Below are 22073 nucleotides of genomic sequence, written 5' to 3'. Positions count from 1 at the left end.
TGCGTAGAGTAATACTTTCCAATTTCTTTCACATCATGGTATACCTATAAAATGAAATACGTATACAATACAATAAAGGAGATATATGAGGTTGTTTCCTTTAGGAGATCACAAGCCAGGTACTCTAACCTATCATATCCTTATCAGACTACCCTAAAGCTAGAGGGAACTACGGTCATCTCCCACTCCCACAGCCCATTCACACTGGTTGGAATGCTCTGAGTTAGTTCAAGGTGATGAAATGGACATGTGCATTGTTTAGTGAGTACTCTGATAGCATCTGACATATAACAGAATGCCAGTTGGCTCAAGAAACAGTTGCTGGTGGTCACATAAGAACTTTGCAACAGGACAACCTATAATTACTATGAAGTACATATGAAAACATGTGTTTTATTGATGAGGACTCAGGATAGGATATTATAAATACCCAATTCTTTCATTTAAAAATGAAAGCACTTGAGACTAAAAAAAATCATGTGTCTTGACTAGAAAGTAAATGAATAGAAGTTAAATGACTGTATTGTAAGTTTTATGAGTTTGGGGACATTTTGTTAATTGCTACATCCCATTCCTTGGTATAGTGCATAGCACATGGGAGAAATTTCCTAAGATTTTGTTGAATGAATGAATGAATTGGCTAAGGTCAAAAGGTAATGACAGAGCCAAAATGAGAATTACAATCTTCCATTTCCCAGTTCAGTGATTCCTTGTGTATAAGACTTATGTGTCACAGTGTTATCAGTGTTCTATGAATAATTCATCACATTGGCACAAGGCACAAAAGGTCATGGACACATTCCAAAATTGAATATTTTAAGGATTTACCTTTTCTTCTGTTTTGTAGCAGTTCTAATCAATCATATTCATAAGTCAACAGAAATATCTGGGTTGCCATAAAGCTGATATTTATCTTAATATATCTCTGTAAATAAAGATATTTATAAAACAACAGAAGTGGTCTTAAATGAGCTCTCACAATTTTTTTCTCTTTGGTATTTATAATATTTTGTCATTTTTTCAATAGTATAATATATTCAGGTTTGTCTTTATTTCCACTAATTAAATGATGACAGATGAAAGTTTAAATAAGTAATTACTGATGTGTCTTACATGCAAGCATGAAAATCAGAGATAGCACCATCACTGAAAGGTTACGTCGCTCAAGAATTTATTAAATATTCATTAGCCTCACCTCAGTTAAGGTGTCCTTGTTTACATATTTGCAGATTTGCATACTCATGCCCTGAACAAGATTTCAAAAATGTTTATGATCCTATGACCATCTTAATTATAAATCGTCAAATAGATAAATAATAAATAAATAAATCTTAATGAATATATATATATTTTAAACCTGGCCCTTCATGCAGTTCCAAGTACAAGATGACATGAAAATAAATGAAGTTCCAGTTTGGGTGCATCCATCTCCCTCCTATGAATCCTGATCCAAATCCAGAATGGGTTTGGGGTAGTTTTCTTAGTCATGGGGAAGGCTGTAGTGGTTGGCATGGAAGATGGGGAAAAAGAAGGTTTACATATCTGAATGACATTCTTATTCCCCAACCATTAACTATTTTCATGTGTGTCTTTCACAGAGAAACCACAGACTGGAACATATTTAAATTCTTTGATAATATTTTCATTAATTTTCAGCAGTAATCCTCATTGTTGTCCTGGGTAAGGTAACTGGGTATGTTTAATCTGGGAACTGGCCTTTGGGTTTAATCTAAGTCCTCACAAATTTCAGATACTACCAGATCTTTTCCAACAATTTATCAAAATCCCAGTGATGGGCAGAGGTGGGTACAGTGAGACTTCTTATAGATGATATACAATATCTCAGTGGAGATCTGATCAATCTTCTTTAACTAACACACAGTTACAGAGGATATAAATTGCTTCTTTCCACCTCATCAGTGAAGTAATTCCCTGTGGTATTGCTACGGTCACGTCAGCATTACGAACTTTGTACTCAGCTAGAATGCTCTTTACAATTTCAGCATCCAGCTCACTCTGGCAGCAAGTGGCCTTCAGAGTAATGCTTCCTTTATCCGTCTTCTGAAAGCCAATATTAAAGGGTTTGCTGTTCAAACGAATGCCAAAGGCATCCAGCTCATTTTCAATTATATTCTTATGTCTCAAAGGTTTCAGAGCACCCAGAACAATCAGGGTCAAGTGACACATTCGGGCCACTGCAATGACTTGACGGCCTCTCTACCTTTTCCATCCTTGACACTTTCAATGATATCTGAGGGATCCAGGAGCTGGACCTTGGTTCCTTTGTGTCTGATGACACAGTGGTCAGAGGAGTGAATCCCGGCTGCCATCTCGGAATATACTTTGGCCAAGCTACTGAACTGCTTGGACGTCCCCATAGTTAGAAAGCCCACTAACTCAATTGGAGCATCACCTCTCTTGGCCACACCAAAACCTGGCTCACCAGCACCACCATCTTTTGGAGAAACGAGTTTTCTGTGAAGCTTAACAGAGAGAGCCTTAAGCAGCTCTAAGCAGTGGTTTTGTACTTTTAGCCTGAGCCATCTCGGCTTCGATCCCAGAGGTGTCGGCTAAGATGCTGCTAATGGTGGCGATTTCCCTGGGGTGCAGGGGCCTCCACACAGACTGCTTCTGTCACACATCTGCCAGCGGACCTGCCACCGCCAGCAGGAGCTACTGCTGTGCGCAGGTGCGATACCTGCTACTTCTCCCGAAAGTTCAGTGTGACACTCAGTAACTCTCCACGACAACACAGTGCGGCCGGGTGTAGACAAACTTTCTGTTCCCCGTTTTTTGAAGAAGGTTTTCCGTCATTTCTTTTTTAGGGCATGGGCTGTGTCATTCAGTACGGACTTCTGGCTCTTATGGGTGCACAGGTATGTATTGTCCAAAACCAAATTCTGCACACTGAATAAAACAAAGCAGAAAGATGAATTTATTTTCAAGGCTTAGGGCCTGCAAAACCGGGAAACTCAAGGCACCCGGCAATGTTTCCTGTTGCTTACTGACTGCAGTTTTTTGTTTTGTTTTTTTAATCACTACATAATTATATTTTAATACATAACAAAAATACAGACCACCATAGTAAATTGATGCCAATAAAACATGATATTTCATTTGCAATGCATGACAAATGGTTAACGTCCTTTGTCATAAACGAGTTCTTAGAAACCAGTAACAAAGACATTGATATTCCAAAGGAAATTTAAATAAAGCCAGAAGAAAATAAAATAATACAAATGACTTCTAAGAACCAAAGGATTTTTATGGAATAAATGCAGAAGTTATTGTCTCTTTCAGCTGAGACCTGGTGGCTTCTTCCTTTTTTGGGTAAAGGTGGCTGAGTCAGGACCAACCAGGTCCAAAGACGGTGTGAGCACACTTGGCATTTGTGGATTGGCTGGTGTACTCTGCTAATTTCTGAGAAGAGCTGTCAATTTCCTGCAACTAATGTTAGGTAAAGTTAAATTTAATTTTTCTTTCATGTGCCTACATTAACCAACTCCATTTTGTCTCCGACATAAGTGACTCCATTTCATTTTGGTTCTACAGGATACATATACGTATACACACGTCTGCACAAGGCCAAAATTCTGGTGGGCTGTGAGGTCAAGTGCTTTTACAAGAAGGAATTAGAAAGAGATTGATTCCAGGAGATGGATGTCTTCTGAGATTGCGGCTGTACTCTGGTGGAAAGTCAAGTCTGTCCAAAAGTGAGGTTGCAGTTGACAGCCCAAGGGGTGGGAAGAATTGGGCTAGGAAAGGAGCTTGTGTGGACAGAGCAGCATCCATACCTGCCTTATCACCTTTATCACACTGGTGGCAGGTCCAGCCTAGCCCCAGAAGCAGGTATCAGACCTTGTTGGTGAGGAGGGGCATGAAAATCTGAAGTGCTCTATGGGACCATTCTTTGGCCCTTCTCTATGCCACTGCTGTGTATGTCGGAGTCTTTGACTCTTCATCTTTCATTATAATTTATAGTGATCAAATGTTCCAGGGAGAAATGATATATTGAATTATCTGTTAACATTCAGTGTAGAACATTTCATAAACTGTGGGTCAAGAATCACTAGCATCTTGGCAGATTGATGTGGATTATGCTGTTTCCCCTTTCACCATTTATCTATCTAAGCTGTGGACTTTACAAAGCAGACACTAAAGTGGAGATTTAGTAATTGCCACATTGCCTGTGATTTTTCAGATAATGGAAAAAGGAAAAGTCATAGAATGTAAAGTAAGGAAAAGCTGTGACACTTTGATTTTTTAAAAGTTTTGTTCTGAAAATCATGGGTCATTAAAGTTTGTAGTTAATACTAGAAAAGAGTCTGGCTTTCATTATGAAAGAGATAATTTATTCACATACAGAACAAGGTTCATTGATTAGGAGTAGTATGTGGTGAGTTAGAATAAACTTTGCTTCCAAAACTAAGTTCAGCATTTGGAAAAGTTTGATTGATACAGGAGAAACAAGGTATTATGTTTTAACCTAATCACTTAACAGTTTTTTTTTTAGGCAAAATTGAGATGATTCTAAAGATGAGTAAATTTTTAGCTTTTTATATTAATACCAAAGTAACAGGAGATGTCTACATATAGAAGTTGCGTAAGTAATCGACACATTTCTGTGAAATTTATTAATGACTTAAGATGCAGAAGCATACATGTAAAATTGACCAACATTTATCTGGAAGTACAAAATTAATAGCTAATATGATCTGGAGTAGAATCAGGATTCAGAAAAATCTTTCAATTCAGTTCAGTTCAGTTCAGTTCATTCGCTCAGTCGTGTCCGACTCTTTGCGACCCCATGAATCACAGCATGCCAGGCCTCCCTGTCCATCACCAACTCCCGGAGTTCACTCAGACTCACGTCCATCGAGTCAGTGATGCCATCCAGCCATCTCATCCTCTGTCATCCCCTTCTCCTCCTGCCCCCAATCCCTCCCAGCATCAGAGTCTTTTCCAATGAGTCAACTCTTTGCATGAGGTGGCCAAAGTACTGAAGTTTCAGCTTTAGCATCATTCCTTCCAAAGAGATCCCAGGGCTGATCTCCTTCAGAATGGACTGGTTGCATCTCCTTGCAATCCAAGGGACTCTCAAGAGTCTTCTCCAACATCACAGGTCAAAAGCATCAATTCTTCGGCACTCAGCCTTCTTCACAGTCCAACTCTCACATCCATACATGAAGAGTTGAAATAATAGGCAGAATTCACTAAGAAAGTGTTTATATGAGATGTCCAGAAGTGGCAAATTTATAGAAACTAAAAGTAAGTTAGTGGTTACCAGGGCCTAGGGGAAGCAGGAAATGGTGAGTGACTATTAGCAAATGAAACAAATGATTTCCTTTTGGAGTGACAAAATGTTTTGGAATTGGATAATGGTAATGGTTGCATAATTTTCTGACTATACTAAAATCCAGGCTTCCCAGGTGGTGCTAGAATCCGCCTGCAATGCAGGAGATGTGGGTTTGATCCCTGGGTAAGAAAGATTGCCCAGGATTGGAAATGGCAACCCTCTCCAGTATTCTTGCCTGGAAAATTCCATGGGCAGAGGAGCCTGGTGGACTCTAGTCCATGGGGCTGCAAAGAGTCAGACAACTGAGAAACTGAGCACATACTAAAATCCACTAAATTTTATACTTTAAAAAGATGAATTTAATGGTAAGTGAATTATATCTCAGTAAAACTCTAAAAAGGCACTTATGTTTAATAAACTGGGAATAGAAGAAAAACTTATGAAAAACAGAAGGAAATTGAACATAGTAAAGGATTTTTATCTTGCACATGTAACCAGGTGAAAGTTTCGTTGCATTCTTATTAACTCATGCATTAAAAAAATGGAAAAAAATAATAGAAGTAAAATAGAAGTATATTATATCTATTATTATGAAGCCTTGTTCTAGATATTATAACCAAGATGTATATTGTAAATATTCTGACATGATATATATCATATTTAAATGCTGTGAAAGAGAAGGACATATTATATTCAGTGAAGATGGTTTGATTGTCTAGTGAAAGTGTTCATCTCTCAGTCATATCTGACTCTTTGTGACCCCATGGACTTTATAGCTCAGCAGTATCTTCATCCATGGAATTCTCCAGGCAAGAATACTGGAGTGGGTGGCCATTCCCCTCTCCTCCCTAACCAGGGAATGAACCTGGGTCTCCTGCACTGCAGCAGATTCTTTACCATCTGAGCCACCAGGGAAGCCTATATAGAATACATAAAAATTTTATGAAACAAATAGACTTGAAAGAATTCAAAAAAGAATTCTGGATGAAAAGGATTAACAAAGTCAACAGCTTTCTTATATGTTATCAACAAACAAATATAATGAAATGAAATGTAAAAGAGAACTCAATCAAAATAACAGTCTAAAAAATAAAAATATTTAGAGTTAAATTCATGTGATATTGGCAAAGATGAAGACACCTTATATGGATGTCAGAGATGGGTAATTGTAGGAAATTGAATGAAAACAATTTTGTGTATGCATATATGTACATTTCTCTAAGTAGAGAATCTAAACAGTCCATTAAATTCTCAAATGAGCTAAAGAAACAAAAAAGTTTATATATCATTGTCCATAAAGCAGCAGTATATAGAATAGTGTAGTAAAAATTCATTGATAAATGGGTAGTATAGCTTGATATAAATTGGAAATGACAGATAAATGGAATCATAAAGAAAATTTAAAAAATATATATTTGGTGTATGATAAATAATACATAAATAATTGATAGATGATTAATTTTTAAACAGCATTTGAGAAAAGAGATAATTATTTAGAAAAAAATGTAGTCTTCTTCTTCCCATAAACCAAAATTTAGTATTAAGGACTTTATATAAAAATTAAATCTTAAAATATTAGAAGAAAATATAGGTTAATTTTTATGTAGGTGTAGGTCTTTAAGAGAGGCTTACCTGGTGGGTAAGTGGTAAAGAAGACTTGTCATAGAAGACTTGGGTTTGATCTCTGGGTCGGAAAGATCCCCTGGAGAAGGGAATGGCAACCCACTCTAGTATTCTTGCCTGGAGAATTCCATGGACAGAGGAGCCTGGCTGGCTACAGTCCATGGTGTCGCTCAAGAGTTGGACACGACTTAGCAACTAAGCAGCAACGACATAATTGCTTTACTATGTTGTGTTAGTTTCTGCTGTACAATGAAGTGAGTCAGCTATATGTATACATATAGCTGAGTATTCTTTTGCAAACAGGAAAGTTTAAGAACTTTACATAGAGTGAAATAGGCAAATAACAAATCAGGAAAAGCATTGCAATATATTTGACAAGGTTTAATGTTAATATATAAAATTCTCTAACACAAACTTCAAAGAGAGAGATCAAAAGAAAAGTGATTAAAGGGCAAGAAAAAAGCAATTTCTAAGAAGAAATACAAACAACCAGTAGACATATAAAATGTTCAAATGTAATCAAAGAAACTCAAATTTAAATAACAATAATATAGAACTGGCTACTATTGTGAAATTTGATAATTCCCAGGGTTTAAGCTTGAGTTAAGAAATGGGCTTTTCCTTTAATACACTAATAATTAAGGTCTAAATTGCCATTCATGTTCCTGAGTCGCATTTTGCCAATATCTATCAAAAGCCTTAAAAAATGTGCTTAAACTTTGTAAGCACTGGTCTCAGAATATCTTAGGGATATAATTGTAAAAATACTCACAAATGTCTATTTGAGAATTGTTTTGCAGCAGTTTTTATATTGGTGAAAATTTTAAATAGTATTAAATAGGTCAAATGAATTATGGCTGTGGAAATACTGATTTCCAAAGATAGTTACAACAGTATTTTCAGTCCCACATGTTCTTCCTTAACCTTGTCACTCCCCAGTTACCGTTTTCCTTCCCCTTGAACCTAGGCAATATTTTATGGCTCCTTCACTGAGTAACAGATGATGAAAGTGAAACTGGCTGACTTTTAAAGGCAAAAGACTTTCCACCTGATTCTCTCCTTTGGGATTTTTCTCCCTTGAAACTCAGCTTGGGATGAAGCCCAGACCTCATGGCAAGGTCACCTGTAGGTGTTCCAGGAGAAAGCCCTAGGTAAGATTGCTGCCAACAGCCGGTATCTACTAATCATCTAAGTGAATGAGATTTCAGATGATGCTAGCCTCCAGCCTTTGAGTCACTACAGCTGATTCTAACTAGAGCAGACAAATTGTTGAATACTTCCAAATTGCAGATTTGTGAACAAAATGAATACTGTTGTTTTAAGTCACTACAGTTTGAGGTGGTTTATTATTATACATAGCCGTAGTACCTGGAACAACATTACCTCCAAAACTGAAATATTGTGAGGGCATTTTTAAAGAAAAACGTAGGTGGAAAATATGTATCTTTAAAATTTTACAGACATTTACAGAGTGCAATTGAAAAAAAAGGGTAGATCAAAAGAGTATATATTATTATATAAAGTATATATAGTAATACTATAATAATCTTATTGGAGAAGGACATGGCAACCCACTCCAGTGTTCTTGCCTGGGAAATCCCATAGACAGAGGAGCCTGGCAGGCTACAGTCCATGGGTCACAAAGAATCAAACATGACTGAGCGACTGAACAATAATAATACTATATATCATAGACTATACATTATATATAATAATTACATTTTGTGTGTGTATACAAAAATTCACATAAATACCCAACAGTCAGCATGTGTATGTATACAAAAAGGCACTTGGGAAAATATTTAAAAAATGTAGACAGCAGTTTTCTTCAAATGTTTGGAGTAAAGTGATGCTTTATACTTAATTTATGTTCTTGCTCATCTTGCTGATTTTCTAATTTTTCAACAAGTGTACATTGATCACTTGTTCAATAAATATTAAACAAATTTGAACTTAAATTAATAAACAGCTGGTAGAGTATGAAATACAGAGGAACCTGGCTCAATAGCTGGTCATAAGAAAAAAACAGGTGTTTTAGCTGATTACAAGTTCAAAATCAGTGAACAGTGTGTTGTAACTACCAAAATGTTAATGCAAACTTGGGTAGCAATTACAAAATTCTAGAATCCAGAGGGGAGAAGGCAATGGCAACCCACTCCAGTACTCTTGCCTGGAAAATCCCATGGACAGAGGAGCCTGGTAGGCTGCAGTCCATGGGGTCGCGAAGAGTCAGACACGACTGAGAGACTTCATTTTCACTTTTCACTTTCGTGCATTGGAGAAGGAAATGGCAACCCACTCCAGTGTTCTTGCCTGGAGAATCCCAGGGACGGGGGAGCCTGGTAGGCTGCCGTCTATGGGGTCGCACAGAGTCGGACACGACTGAAGGGACTTAGCAGCAGCAGCAGCAGCAGAATCCAGAGGACTGGAGACACACTGAACAGATTACACTTCGAGGTACCACAGTTTTAAGAAAAACAGCAACTGATCTTTTTCAGAAGAGACTGACCCAGATGGTGGTAAGGTCTGAAGTGGGATTATGTGAGGGGCAGTAGAAACAGCAGGGAATCCTATTGTGTTAGGAAAGAGAAAACAGATTTTTGTATGAGAAATGGGGTTAGACTTCATCTGGATAATTTCAGAGAGTAAGAATTAAGCAATAAATGAAAACCCTAAGGAGACAGATGTAGCTCAATTGAAGACACTATTTTCAATTAAATTGAGCTATTCAAAAATTTAAAGGATAGCCAAAGAATGTAATGAGACCAAAACCTTGGTCTCTGGTTTTGAGGTTCCCAGGTATCAGGTTGTTTATAGAACTCTGCTCTTCGTGGAAAGGTCTGGTCGAGTATCATTTGAAGACCTGTCCCTTTCCACATCTGCAGGTTTCTGTTGTAGGATCAGAACCCCGACAATATACTCTGTGGCCAATACTCTATAGTCACTCTTTAGCATACCTTTTTCTAACAGCCTGATTTTCTGAATTCCCAGTCTTTGCTAATTAGCACAGCTGAACTGAGTTTGGCAGTGATTTTTCTCAGAATTAAAGACTCATGTTTTCGTAAGATGATGTGTGTCTTAATTAAGTCTCCTCATTAAAACTCCCTAGCTTTGATTGTTAGTGTCTGTCTCCACACAGCACAAAACAGACATTTGGCTATTTCTTATGTAATTTGATTGGTATAACAACTCGTTGTATTATTCAGCTCCACAAAGCAAAGTTTTAGGTATTTTTTTTTTCCCCGTCTAGATGGGCTGTGTAGCTCTGCTTCTTGTCTACTTCTTTTAAGTGGAGTTCCTGACACACCTGCACACTCTGCTTACCTACAGATTAAAGATTTTATCAAGTTGTTTGAAGAGTAAAGATTATTTCCTGCTTTTTCTACAGCGGTTATGAGGAACTAATTTAAACTGAGCATTTTAAAAGAAAGATAATGTCCTCTTACAAGTTTGTTAAGACCGTGTAGTTTTCCTGTCACCTTGGCCCTGCCATCTCACTCTGATTTTGCAGCATTGATGTATTTCAGGACTTCTGTGTTTACGGTAAAACATCACCCTTCTTTACTTTCTAAAACGTAGGTACAGGTCTCTACACATCTGATATTTGGGTCAAATGCTCTTACACCTCCCTTCGTGCCTCTTCTTTGTTCTTAAAAATAGGAGGAGATTGGAGGGCTTATAAAATTGAGAACATACTCCAAGAAAATATATGGTTTTATTTTCTTGACTCACATCTAGATACAGTCAAATAATTGAACCCAGCATGCAGCTCTGAGTCATAAGGGAATTTTATGATATCTGCAAAACATTTAAATTTGACTTATTAAATTGTACCTAAAATGAATTTAGGCAGTTATTAATAATTCTTAATAATGATAGCACAGAAAATAAACATACAATATCCAGGAGAAAATAAAGATATGTGATAGATAAGTGAGTGAGTGAAGTGAAGTCGCTCAGTCATGTCTGACTCTTAGCGACCCCATGGACTGCAGCCTACCAGGCTTCTCCGTCCATAGGATTTTCCAGGCAAGAGCACTGGAGTGGGGTGCCATTGCCTTCTCCAATGTGACTGAAACCACAAATGTAATATTAAATACACCATTTGGGCTTCTCAGGTGGTGCTAGAGGTAAAGGACCCAGCTGCCAATGCAAGTAGATGTAAGAAACGTGGTTTCAATTGTAGGGTTGGGAAAATCCCTGGAAAGAGGGCATGGCAACCCACTCCAGTATTCTTGTCTGGAGAACCCCATGTCAGGCTGAAGACCATAGGATTGCACAGAAGCAGTCCATAGGATTGCACAGAGTCAGACGGGTCTGAAGCGACTTAGCACGCAGACACATTCCATTTACTGGAAACAATGTCTCTATGGAATACATCTAATAAAACAACTTAAAGTATTTGCTGTGTGAATTTTCACAAGACAAATTCCCAATCAGAAGATATAATAACAGAAGCAAAAAAATAGAGCTATATATATTTAAAAGTCTTTACTAATGATTTGAAAAGCTTTTCAGCAAAAATTTACAGTGCAAGCTATATTCAGATGATCTGCACTGACTGTTTATTGCTAGGTGAGACATAAATCACTTTCAAACAAAATTATTCCTAAGAATAATCCATATATGGCTAAGTTTTACTTGAGTAGTTGTGAAAATTCATGCCCTACTTGGCAAATTGGTGAAATGTCTTTTTTCTTGTATATGAAGACACATTCATATAGTGGTATGTGTTAGAAGATGACTTGCATTGCTTTCTGTTTGCCCGTTTGTGTGGAACCCATTCAGTTGGACTTAACAAATAATTTTTACCAATGACTTTTGTTCACTTGGTGGGAAGCCCTTGAATGCCATTATTTTTTATTGATTAAGCACAAAATAAATTTTCATCTTACTGGCAGTTATGGATATGGTAAAAGAAACAATGCTGCTAAGTCGCTTCAGTCGTGTCTGACTCTGTGCGACCCCGTGGACTACAGCCCACCAGGCTCCTCCATCCATGGGATTTTCCAGGCAAGAGTACTGGAGTGGGGTGCCATTGCCTTCTCCCAAAAGAAACAATACTTCCCCTCAAAAAGGGAAACCCCCCCCCCCACATTTTAGCTTAATAATATTCTCTTAAGTGCAAAGGACTAGAAGATGAGCATAATAATAGAACATAATGCTGTGTTCATTTTCCTCTGGGAGTAGTTCATATTTACCTGAATTGTGGGTTGGGAGAAGCTCAAGTTTGGAAGCCAAATTTGTAGTTATTTCTGAGTGTATATTGAGAAATCATGACCATGTTTTCAGCTTTCTTGTCACTTCTCTGCTTTTGCTGTGCTCCTTCATCTCACTCCATGGCAGGTTAAAGTAATGGGTGAATTTTGGGGTTTTGAAATAGGATGACCTTGGTCTCATCCCAGTTCTATCAGCAGCTGTGTGACTTGGATAAGTTACTTAACAGTCTTGCATTCTGGATTCTTTATCTCTGAAGGAGGGATAATATTCCTATCTCATGATTTTGTGAAGATTAAATAGACTAATGCAAGTACAGTGCTTAGTGAGAAGCATTGTGGGGGCTATAGTGTAGGACTCAGTGGTTATAGCATTACTGCTATTATTACTTTAACAATGTTTGGTGTACACAAAAGGAAGAAATGGCAAACCTTACTCTTTGCACTGATTCTGTTCTCCATTAGTTTAGGTGTGATTGAGCAGAATTTTCTTTTCTATGTGCTCTGTGGTTGTTATCATTCATTTTTATACATTTCAGTATTCTTTTCAGGAGAATACTGTACCAGTCTTGACGATTCACTCCATAAAAGTGGCATCTGCCAGCCATATCCCTGAGAAACTATTATAATTTATAGGAACCAGGTGTCTGAAATTTGAGGTATATTGTGCTTAAGAAGGATTTCTTAGTGATGCAAAATTTTCTAGTGAAAGTATTTCACAGAAATTGAAATAATATTTTGTCTTGTCTTAGAAAATAACTTATACATTATGATTTCTTTAGTTCCAAGAAAACACAAATGAGTAAGAGTTAAGTGAGAATCTAGGTTCAACTATAAATTTGTCCATAACATCAGCGTTTCTCAAACCTGGTGGCCCATTAAGATATTCTAGGAAGCTTTTCAAAATGAAGACTTCTGGGGACTTCCTTGATAGTCCAGGGGTTCAGACTCTGTGTTTCTAATGCAGGCATGCTGGTTTGATCCCTGGTTGACCCCATGCCACACATGCATGGCTGAAAAAAAAAAAAAAAAAACTTGTAAAATCTTGGTCCACTGGGAGTTGACTTGGAGGAGGAGGAGGGGATCTGGTTACACTGTGGGCTAGTGGTGATCTTGCACCATAGGCACAAGACATGAGTATACCAGAAGAGGCGTAAAGCTAATAACATGTCAGGTTGTGAGACCTGCACTTCCTTCCTATTGCTCTTAAGTTTTACCATGAGTCCTTCGAATTTCCTTAGATAATATGGCAAGTTCAGTTCAGTTCAGTTCATTTCAGTCACTCTGTCATATCCGACTTTGCGACCCCATGAATCGCAGCATGCCAGGCCTCCCTGTCCATCACCAACTCCCAGAGTTTACTCAAACTCATGTCCATCGAGTTGGTGATGCCATCCAGCCATCTCATCCTCTGTCGTCCCCTTCTCCTCCTCCCCCTACAGGCAATTAATTATCCTGTTGCAGTCACTAGTGTTTCAGCTACCATCAAAATGTCTGCTCAAGGGTGAGAATCCTTGAGCTGTAAGAGTATTTTGCCTCAGAGGCAATTTGAGTGACCAGGAGACATAGGAGCATGAATGGGCAAATATCTTCTATGTGTGACCTGTATTTTTGGAGATTATGTCTGATTTAAGTGTCTACTTTAAAGATGTCTACTTTATTCTGAGAATATGGATGGTTTATGGAGGGTTTAAAGGATTATTCTAACACAGAACATCCATCTTATACAACATCCCAAACTGTCAACATAAGAGTTGACAAATGTGCAAAATGGCCACAATATTCTATAGTAACTGTCACCAAAAGATGGAGTCTGGTTCTCCACCCATTAAACCTGGGGCTTGTCTTGTGGCCTTCTTTGACACACTGAATGTAGTACAAATGATGAAGTAAGTACAAGTTATAATGGGTTATGAGCTAAGACCTCAAGAGGCCTTGTAGCCTCAGCCTTTGTTGCTTGTAGAACCCTGTTGTTACCATGTGGGTGAGTCAACCTGGTGGATAAGTAGAGATCATTGGCACATTTGCGTCCTTACCTGGATGAAAAACAGCCAGATATGTGAGTCTAGAGTGATCCAGAGGCCATCTTAGGTCACTGGGCCACCAACTAGCCTTCTTCATTCTGCTTGAATCGAGGGATTAAGCTAAGCAGACCCAGATAACAGAATGAGTCTGACTATAGAATCTTGCTTATTTAACTTATACGCAGAGTACATCATGAGAAATGCTGGACTGGAAGAAACACAAGCTGGAATCAAGATTGTGGGGAGAAATATCAATAACCTCAGATATGCAGATGACACCACCCTTATGGCAGAGAGTGAAGAGGAACTAAAAAGCCTCTTGATGAAAGTGAAAGTGGAGAGTGAAAAAGTTGGCTTAAGGCTCAACATTTAGAAAATGAAGATCATGGCATCTGGTCCCACTACTTCATGGGAAATACATGGGGAAACAGTGGAAATAGTGTCAGACTTTATTTTTTTGAGCTCCAAAATCACTGCAGATGGTGACTGCAGCCATGAAATTAAAAGATGCTTACTCCTTGGAAGGAAAGTTATGACCAACCTAGATAGCATATTGAAAAGCAGAAACATTACTTTGCCAACAAAGGTCCGTCTAGTCAAGGCTATGGTTTTTCCAGTGGTCATGTATGGATGTGAGAGTTGGACTGTGAAGAAGGCTGAGCGCCGAAGAATTGATGCCTTTGAACTGTGGTGTTGGAGAAGACTCTTGAGAGTCCCTTGGGCTGCAAGGAAATCCAACCAGTCCATTCTGAAGGAGATCAGCCCTGGGATTTCTTTGGAAGGAATGATGCTGAAGCTGAAGCTCCAGTACATTGGCCACCTCATGCGAAGAGTTGACTCACTGGAAAAGACTCTGATACTGGGAGGGATTGGGGGCAGGAGAAGGGGACGACAAAGGATGAGATGGCTGGATGGCATCACTGACTTGATGGACGTGAGTCTGAGTGAACTCCGGGAGTTGGTGATGGACAGGGAGGCCTGGCGTGCTGTGATTCATGGGCTCGCAAAGAGTTGGACACGACTGAGCAACTGAACTGAACTGAACTGATAGAATCATGGGCTAAGTAAATGTTGCTTATATCCAATGGGTATAATGCTATGTAGCAAAACCCAACTAATATACCTGGAACAGTCCTAGTTTAGATCTGTTGTTGTGGTGTAATTATTAGTAAGGCCTTCTCTCATTCTCAAAACCATAGTTGTTCAAGTACAGGTTGTACAATTAAGTAAAAAGTACTACTGTTGATTTTCCAAACAAATTTTATATTTAAAAATGTATTTTAAAATTAGTTATTTTCTGTTTTAAACTCCTTAAATGAATTTCTGTTGTATTTAGAATAAAATTCGAATTCCTTTCCTGATATATAAAGTCTTAGTAATCTGGCCCCACTCCCTTTTCTGTAGACTTCTCTCTCTGGTTCCGCAGTCCAGAAAACTGGCCTCCTTCCTGTTCCATAAACAGGTAAAGTTTTTTCTTTGAACCTTTAACTTTGTTTTTCCTTCTTTTTCTAATGTCCTTTCTCCTTCTCTATACAAGCAGCTTCTTCTGATCATTAGAGCCCAGCTCAGTGCCACAACCTCTGAGAAGGCGTTCAGAGGTCCCCACTGAAAGAGGCCTCATTTCAGTCTTAAGCACAGCTCACTCTTCATTTCCATTATATATTTTATCATAAAATATAACTTTAAAAATGTTAGTTAACTTGATATTATTAATCTTCCCCATTAACAAGTATACTCCTTCAGATGATTGAATCCTGAAGTTTTAACAGAGTACCTAGCAGAAAGGAGTGAGATAAATATCTGGTGAATAAATGCTGGGTGCCCAACTCAGGACTTGGAATTGACAGTCCTGGATTTGAGTTTCTCCTCTTCTGTTTCTAGGGTGTTTCATTTTGAGTAAGTCACTTACCCTTGTGGCACTTGTTTCACCATTTTGAACATATAGAAACTGGGATATTAAATGTGACAATGAATGTAGAGTGCAGGGTTGACTGGAATGTGTTATTAAATGTCAGCCGTCATTGCTAGCTGTTCTCTCTTCAAATGATATGATCCTTTTTATAGCAAATAGGTATTTATTTAAAATGTATTTTTCAATAGAGATTAAGTGCTTTTCTTAAGGTTCAAGGTCTTTGCTTACCTGTATTTATCTCAAAAGTGAAGAAAGCTCTGCCAACCACATCCCATTCTATCCTGTGTCCTGTGAATTATTATTTTTTTGTTGACTGATTGAGCTGAAGGCAAAATAAGGGTAGTGGCTCATCGTACTATCAGTCTTGTCTTCTGTCATTTATTTCTCGTCTTTCAGATTACAGCTTTTTTAAAAGCTCATTTTGAAACAGACAAATAGACTAGTTCTCCTTACAAGTGTTTTTCCTGACAACTGAAACAATATTTTAGACCAATATCTCATCATACCACCTCAGCATAGCTTTGAGAATTATGAGATTTGTTACTGATTTGATATTGAATGATTACAAAGCTGGAATTGTGGGGCTAAAAAAGCCAGTGCTGTTTTCAAAGAAATGCCTCTGCATCTCAGAACATGTAGCTAGTGAAATCATTCTATTAATAAAGTGCTAATGCATGGATATATTACATATATTTCACAATAACCTTTTAAAATGAACTAAGTATAAAACAATTCAAATAAGGATAAACAAACTATATTTGTATTATATTTTTTCCCTAAAGATTTATTTGTATCATATATAAAATACATATTTTTTACATCTATAAAGTATCCTAAATACTCTCTGTGAAACAGGACAGACCATGAGCAAGACACTGAAAATTTAGGCCTTGTCTTTCCTCCCTTCATTTGACATCTCTTGCCAAATGGAGTGTAAGTAACTCAAATTGAACATATGTAGTATTTTCCCTCTTTTTATTTTTAAACTGAAAGTGTAACATATGCACATAGCAAACCTTTCAGGTTGTACAAATGTGTTTATGGTAAAACATCAATTCTCCTCTCACTGTAGATCCTTATTCCTCCAGTGCCCCCTGAAACTAACCTCTGATGAATTTCTTCTGCACATCTGTTCTATGCATACATATTTTACATACATGTAGATGATGTTTATCTTAAGCATCTAGAAGAATCTCTTCACGCCCAAATGGTCCTTTCCTTTGGACAACATCCTTAACCTTTGTTATCTCAGATGCCTCACCTGTATAATTAACCCACCTTCAGAGAGTTAATTTGGGATAAATGGTTTTTTTTTTTTTTTTATGGAAACCTTGAAAGAGTATCTGGTACAAGGCAAGTACTCTGTGTTAGTTATTAATGTCTTCACATTTTTGCCCAAGATCTTGCATTACTGATTGACATAATTGCATTTTAATAAAGGTATGGTATTTAAATGTTGAATCCAAATAGTTTCAACTAAAAATGGTCCTATGCTACAGACTATAAAAATCTCACACAGAGATATATTTTTACCAAATTCAAAGGAGGATTTAAAAGTCCTGTAAACATGAACTTAGAACATACAGCTTATTTTCTACAGAGCACAGCTTGCCGTTCCTTAGACATCTTTTCTCAAATGGTAAATGCTAGAAGAAAATGAAGTAATAGAGATAGGGGCTTTCTGTATTTCTTTGCATTACTCATTTGCTCATTTATTAATTTAAAATGTATTTATTTTACACTTAATTCTATATCAGATACAAACTTAGGTGGAAAATAAGCAGATAAAATAATCACAGTCACTACTATCATGGACTTCATAAGATGATGGAGAAGAATTTATTAGTGAAGTAATTACATACCCGATATTAAAACAAAAGGTAATTTATCTAAGAATTTTATTTCCAGTCACTTTGTCATGAAGTTCTGAAGGCAACCAAGAGTTATTTTCTGTTATTGAAAGACTTATAAAATATACCATTCCTATATTCTAAAACACACTGTAGGATGATGGATCCCGATAGTCTCTTTCTCAATCTCTCCTTTTGTTGACAGAACCCTCATTATTCCTGTCCATCTGCAAAGTCAATTGGAATGCTTAGATAAATCTTTGTTTACTTTATTTTGTTTACTTTATAGGGTTTATATTAATTTGTGTTACTGTGTTTTTCATTTTAGAGTATATTAGTAATCATTGCCTGGAAAATCCCATGGATGGAGGAGCCTGGTGGGCTGCAGTCCATAGGGTCGCGAAGAGTCAGACATGACTGAGCGACTTCACTTTCACTTTTCACTTTCATGCATTGGAGAAGGAAATGGCAACCCACTCCAGTGTTCTTGCCTGGAGAATCCCAGGGATGGGGGAGCCTGGTGGGCTGCCGTCTATGGGGTCGCACAGAGTCGGACACGACTGAAGTGACTTAGCAGCAGCAGCAGCAGTAATCATTTAAATTTTATATATATAATAAGATACATTATAGGTGTTAGGATGGTGATATATCTATGAAAATAAAAGCTATCATTATGGTCCTCATGCCTTAATTTATTTGATATGTCTTGTGTTGACGTATGGGCTTGACGTATATTTTGATATTACAAAGGTAAGCTTTTACTGTAAGACAGAATGCTTATAAGACAGAATGTATGTACATCTGTATCATTTTTCTACCTGTGCAAGCATATCTGAAAAATATGTCGTATTGGATTATGGTGTCAAAGATCTCTGTAATGTTGATAGTTATTGCCAAATTTTTGTTCATAAGAATTGCAGCAATATGTATTCCAGTCAGCGATATATGAAGATGTCTGTTTCCTCATAGTCTGTTATTTTGAATTTTCAGTTTTTGAAAATATGATAAGATCAGGTGACTTTTCAAGATAAGTTTATTTTTTTCATTATAGATGAGTTTAAAATCTGTTTATGTGTTTAGCAGCTGCTTGCATTTTCTTTTCTTCTCATAACCTTTGCCATTTTTCATTTTTGTAATTTAGTTTTTGTAACATACATTCTAGCAAGAGTTGTTCTTCATCTGTTTTAGAATCACAGATATATTCCTAGGTTGCCTTTTGAATTCATTTATGGCATTTCTTGACATGAAGTGGTTTTTTTGGTAGTGAAAGTTATCAATCTTTTCTTTGAGAACCCCGGATTTTGAGTGATGGTATGAATATCCTCTCCAACTTTAAGTTATATGTGAATTCTCCATAGTTTCCTCCATTGCTTCTATAGTTTCTTTAAATTGTAAAAAAAGAAAGTTACAATTAAATTTTTGCTTATAATGATTACTTTTGAGGTATGTCAGGAAAGAAACCACTCTAATTTTATTCTGTATTTCTGTGGGAGCAGAGCTGGAGTCTAAGGCCTGTGAAGGAAATTGGGGTCTGGTGGGTGCCAATGTCCTTGCAGAGGATTCTCAACAGGCCACAGCCTTAGAAGAAGGGAAAATTGGAAATAGAAAGGCTGTCATGGAGACTGCTGTCAGCTCTGGAACATTTCAGTTTCCAGGAGTGGATAAACACAATCCCATGTTTATACTGCCCCTCAGTTCAGTTCAGTCACTCAGTCGTATCCAACTCTTTGCGACCCCGTGGCCTGAAGCACTCCAGGCTTCCCTGTCCATCACCAACTCTTGGAGCTTGCTCAAACTCATGTCCATTGAGTCGGTGATGCCGTCCAACCATCTCATCCTCTGTCATCCCCTTCTCCTCCCAAGCAGAAACTAAAGATAAATCACCTATGGTGAAACCTTATCTCAAATAAATTATTTATACAATAAATTTTGCAAATACAATGTCTGGTAACATAATAAAAAGTATTCAGGATATCATGGTGGACAAGGAGAAGAAACAGGGTGAAAAAAACCCAGCAGAAATAAGCAGTGGAATAAACCCATAGGTCTCCGGATAGTGGAGCCATCAGAGAGTCTCCCCCCCCTCCAAAAATAAGTTAAAGGAGATAAAATATGAACTTAATTTTGTAGAGAACTGGACACCATAAGAAATAAATTATTTTAAGGCCAACAAATGTAATAACAAGATTTAGAAATAATCAGTAAAGATTTCTCAATATATTAGATATAGATGAGGACAGCATTTGTGAACTAATGGATCAGAAGGCAATGGAAAGCCACTCCAGTACTCTTGCCTAGAAAATCCCATGGACAGAGGAGCCTGGTAGGCTATAGTCCATGGGGTCGCTAGGAGTTGGACACGACTGAGCAACTTCACTTTCACTTTTCACTTTCACACATTGGAGAAGGAAATGGCAACCCATTCTAGTGTTCTTGCCTGGAGAATCCCAGGGACAGGGAAGCCTGGTGGGCTGCCGTCTATGGGGTTGCACAGAGTCAGACACAACTGAAGCGACTTAGCAGCAGCAGCAGCAGCAGCAGCAGATAGGTCAGAAGAACATTCCCAGAAAGAACATGGACAAATCAAAACTGAAAATAAGCAAGAGAATGTAAAGTACACAAGTGAGTCATTCTAATTTAAGTAGGATTGTTGAGAGAAGGAGTAGATAGGGAATATAATACTTAAAAAGATGTAAGAAAATGCCAAGTGCAGCTGAATTAAAAAAAAAAAAAAGATTATCTTGAGAGCAACAATGATCACTGGCAGGTGATTTCTTGCTAGAAAAGAGAATTGTGGTTTTAAAGGTAATGGAATAGCAACTTCAAAATGCCAACTGGAAATCCTCTATTGAGTGAAAGAATTCACTAAGAATGAAAGTTAAGTTAATACATTTTTGGATGAACAAAACTGTGAGTATCTGTCAGTAACATGGCACAAAAAGATGCTAAAGGGTTTTATTCAGGCAGTAGGGAAACTTTTCCAAATGGAAACTCAAAGATGCAGGAGGAAATAAAGAGCAATGAAAATAGAAATTGTATGGTCAAACCACTTTAATCTCCATTTTTATTTTAGTCTCAATTCTATCAATATAATTAGTTGATCTCAGTCAATCAATATGACTTTTTGAAAAAATGATTTTTATAACAATTTTTTAAGTAGATACTTAATGTTCATGGAAATAATATTTCTATAATTCTTGTATATTTGTCTGTATAATAAACCCTGGGCTTTTCTTTCTTTGATGATATTTTGGATATTTTTTCACTCTATTCTGTTATTATCTGTTGCTGCAGAGAAATTTGAAGCTTGCTTTGTTCTCCCCCTTTGCCCACTTTCTCCTGCTTGTTTCTGTATCGTCAAGGTTTAATAACTTGACTGGGATATAGCTTATTATTGGTCATTCTGGCTCACTTCTACTGCTATGATACACTCTGCTAGTTTCAGAAAATGAGAGTTTTCTGGAATGGAATATTTAAATATAGATTTTTGTCTTTTTTTATCTTTGGAGACTCCAGTTATTCTATATTGGCTTGGTTTGTCTGTCTTCTTTTTAAATATAGTCTCTCTGATTCTTCTCAATTTTCCTTAACTCCATTACTTTTAAGTTTGACACAAATTTGTATTTACTCTTTCACTTACTATATTTTCATCAGTTTCGGTTCTTTGTGTTCCTTCAGAACTTCCATCACTTTCTGTTATTTGTGTTCCTTCATTTCTGTGATTGTTTTTATTCCTTCTAACTTCTTTCCCAAGTACTATCAGCTCACACATTATTTCCTCTTTTGTCTCACCATCTTTGTTCTGAGTTCTAAAATTTCTGGTTTGTGACTTCCTTCAGGGAAGAGATGGCTTTATTAAGTATTTCTCAAATTGTGACAAAGTAACTTGTACAGCTTTTAACTTGCATGTGGAATTACTTTCTAGTGAATGTTCCTTGTTTCTAAGTTTTGCTGTTATTTCTTCCTTTTTTTTTTTTTTTGTCAACCACTGCTGCTGCTGCTGCTAAGTGGCTTCAGTCGTGTCCGACTCTGTGCGACCCCGTAGACAGCAGCCCACCAAGCTCCGACGTCCCTGGGATTCTCCAGGCAAGAACACTGGAGTGGGTGGCCATTTCCTTCTCCAATGCATGAAAGTGAAAAGTGAAAGTGAAG

The 22073-nt window shown here is 37.4% G+C and overlaps 1 pseudogene; it reads right to left on the bottom strand.

Moving 5' to 3' along the window:
- Nucleotides 1-1569: 1569 nt before the first annotated feature.
- Nucleotides 1570-2814, bottom strand: LOC113890886 (annotated as a pseudogene).
- Between the last annotated feature and the right edge of the window lie 19259 nt (nucleotides 2815-22073).

Source organism: Bos indicus x Bos taurus, chromosome 4, assembly GCF_003369695.1.
Source record: "Bos indicus x Bos taurus breed Angus x Brahman F1 hybrid chromosome 4, Bos_hybrid_MaternalHap_v2.0, whole genome shotgun sequence".
Classification (NCBI taxonomy): domain Eukaryota; kingdom Metazoa; phylum Chordata; class Mammalia; order Artiodactyla; family Bovidae; genus Bos; species Bos indicus x Bos taurus.
This window is presented reverse-complemented; position numbering and strand designations above follow the sequence as displayed.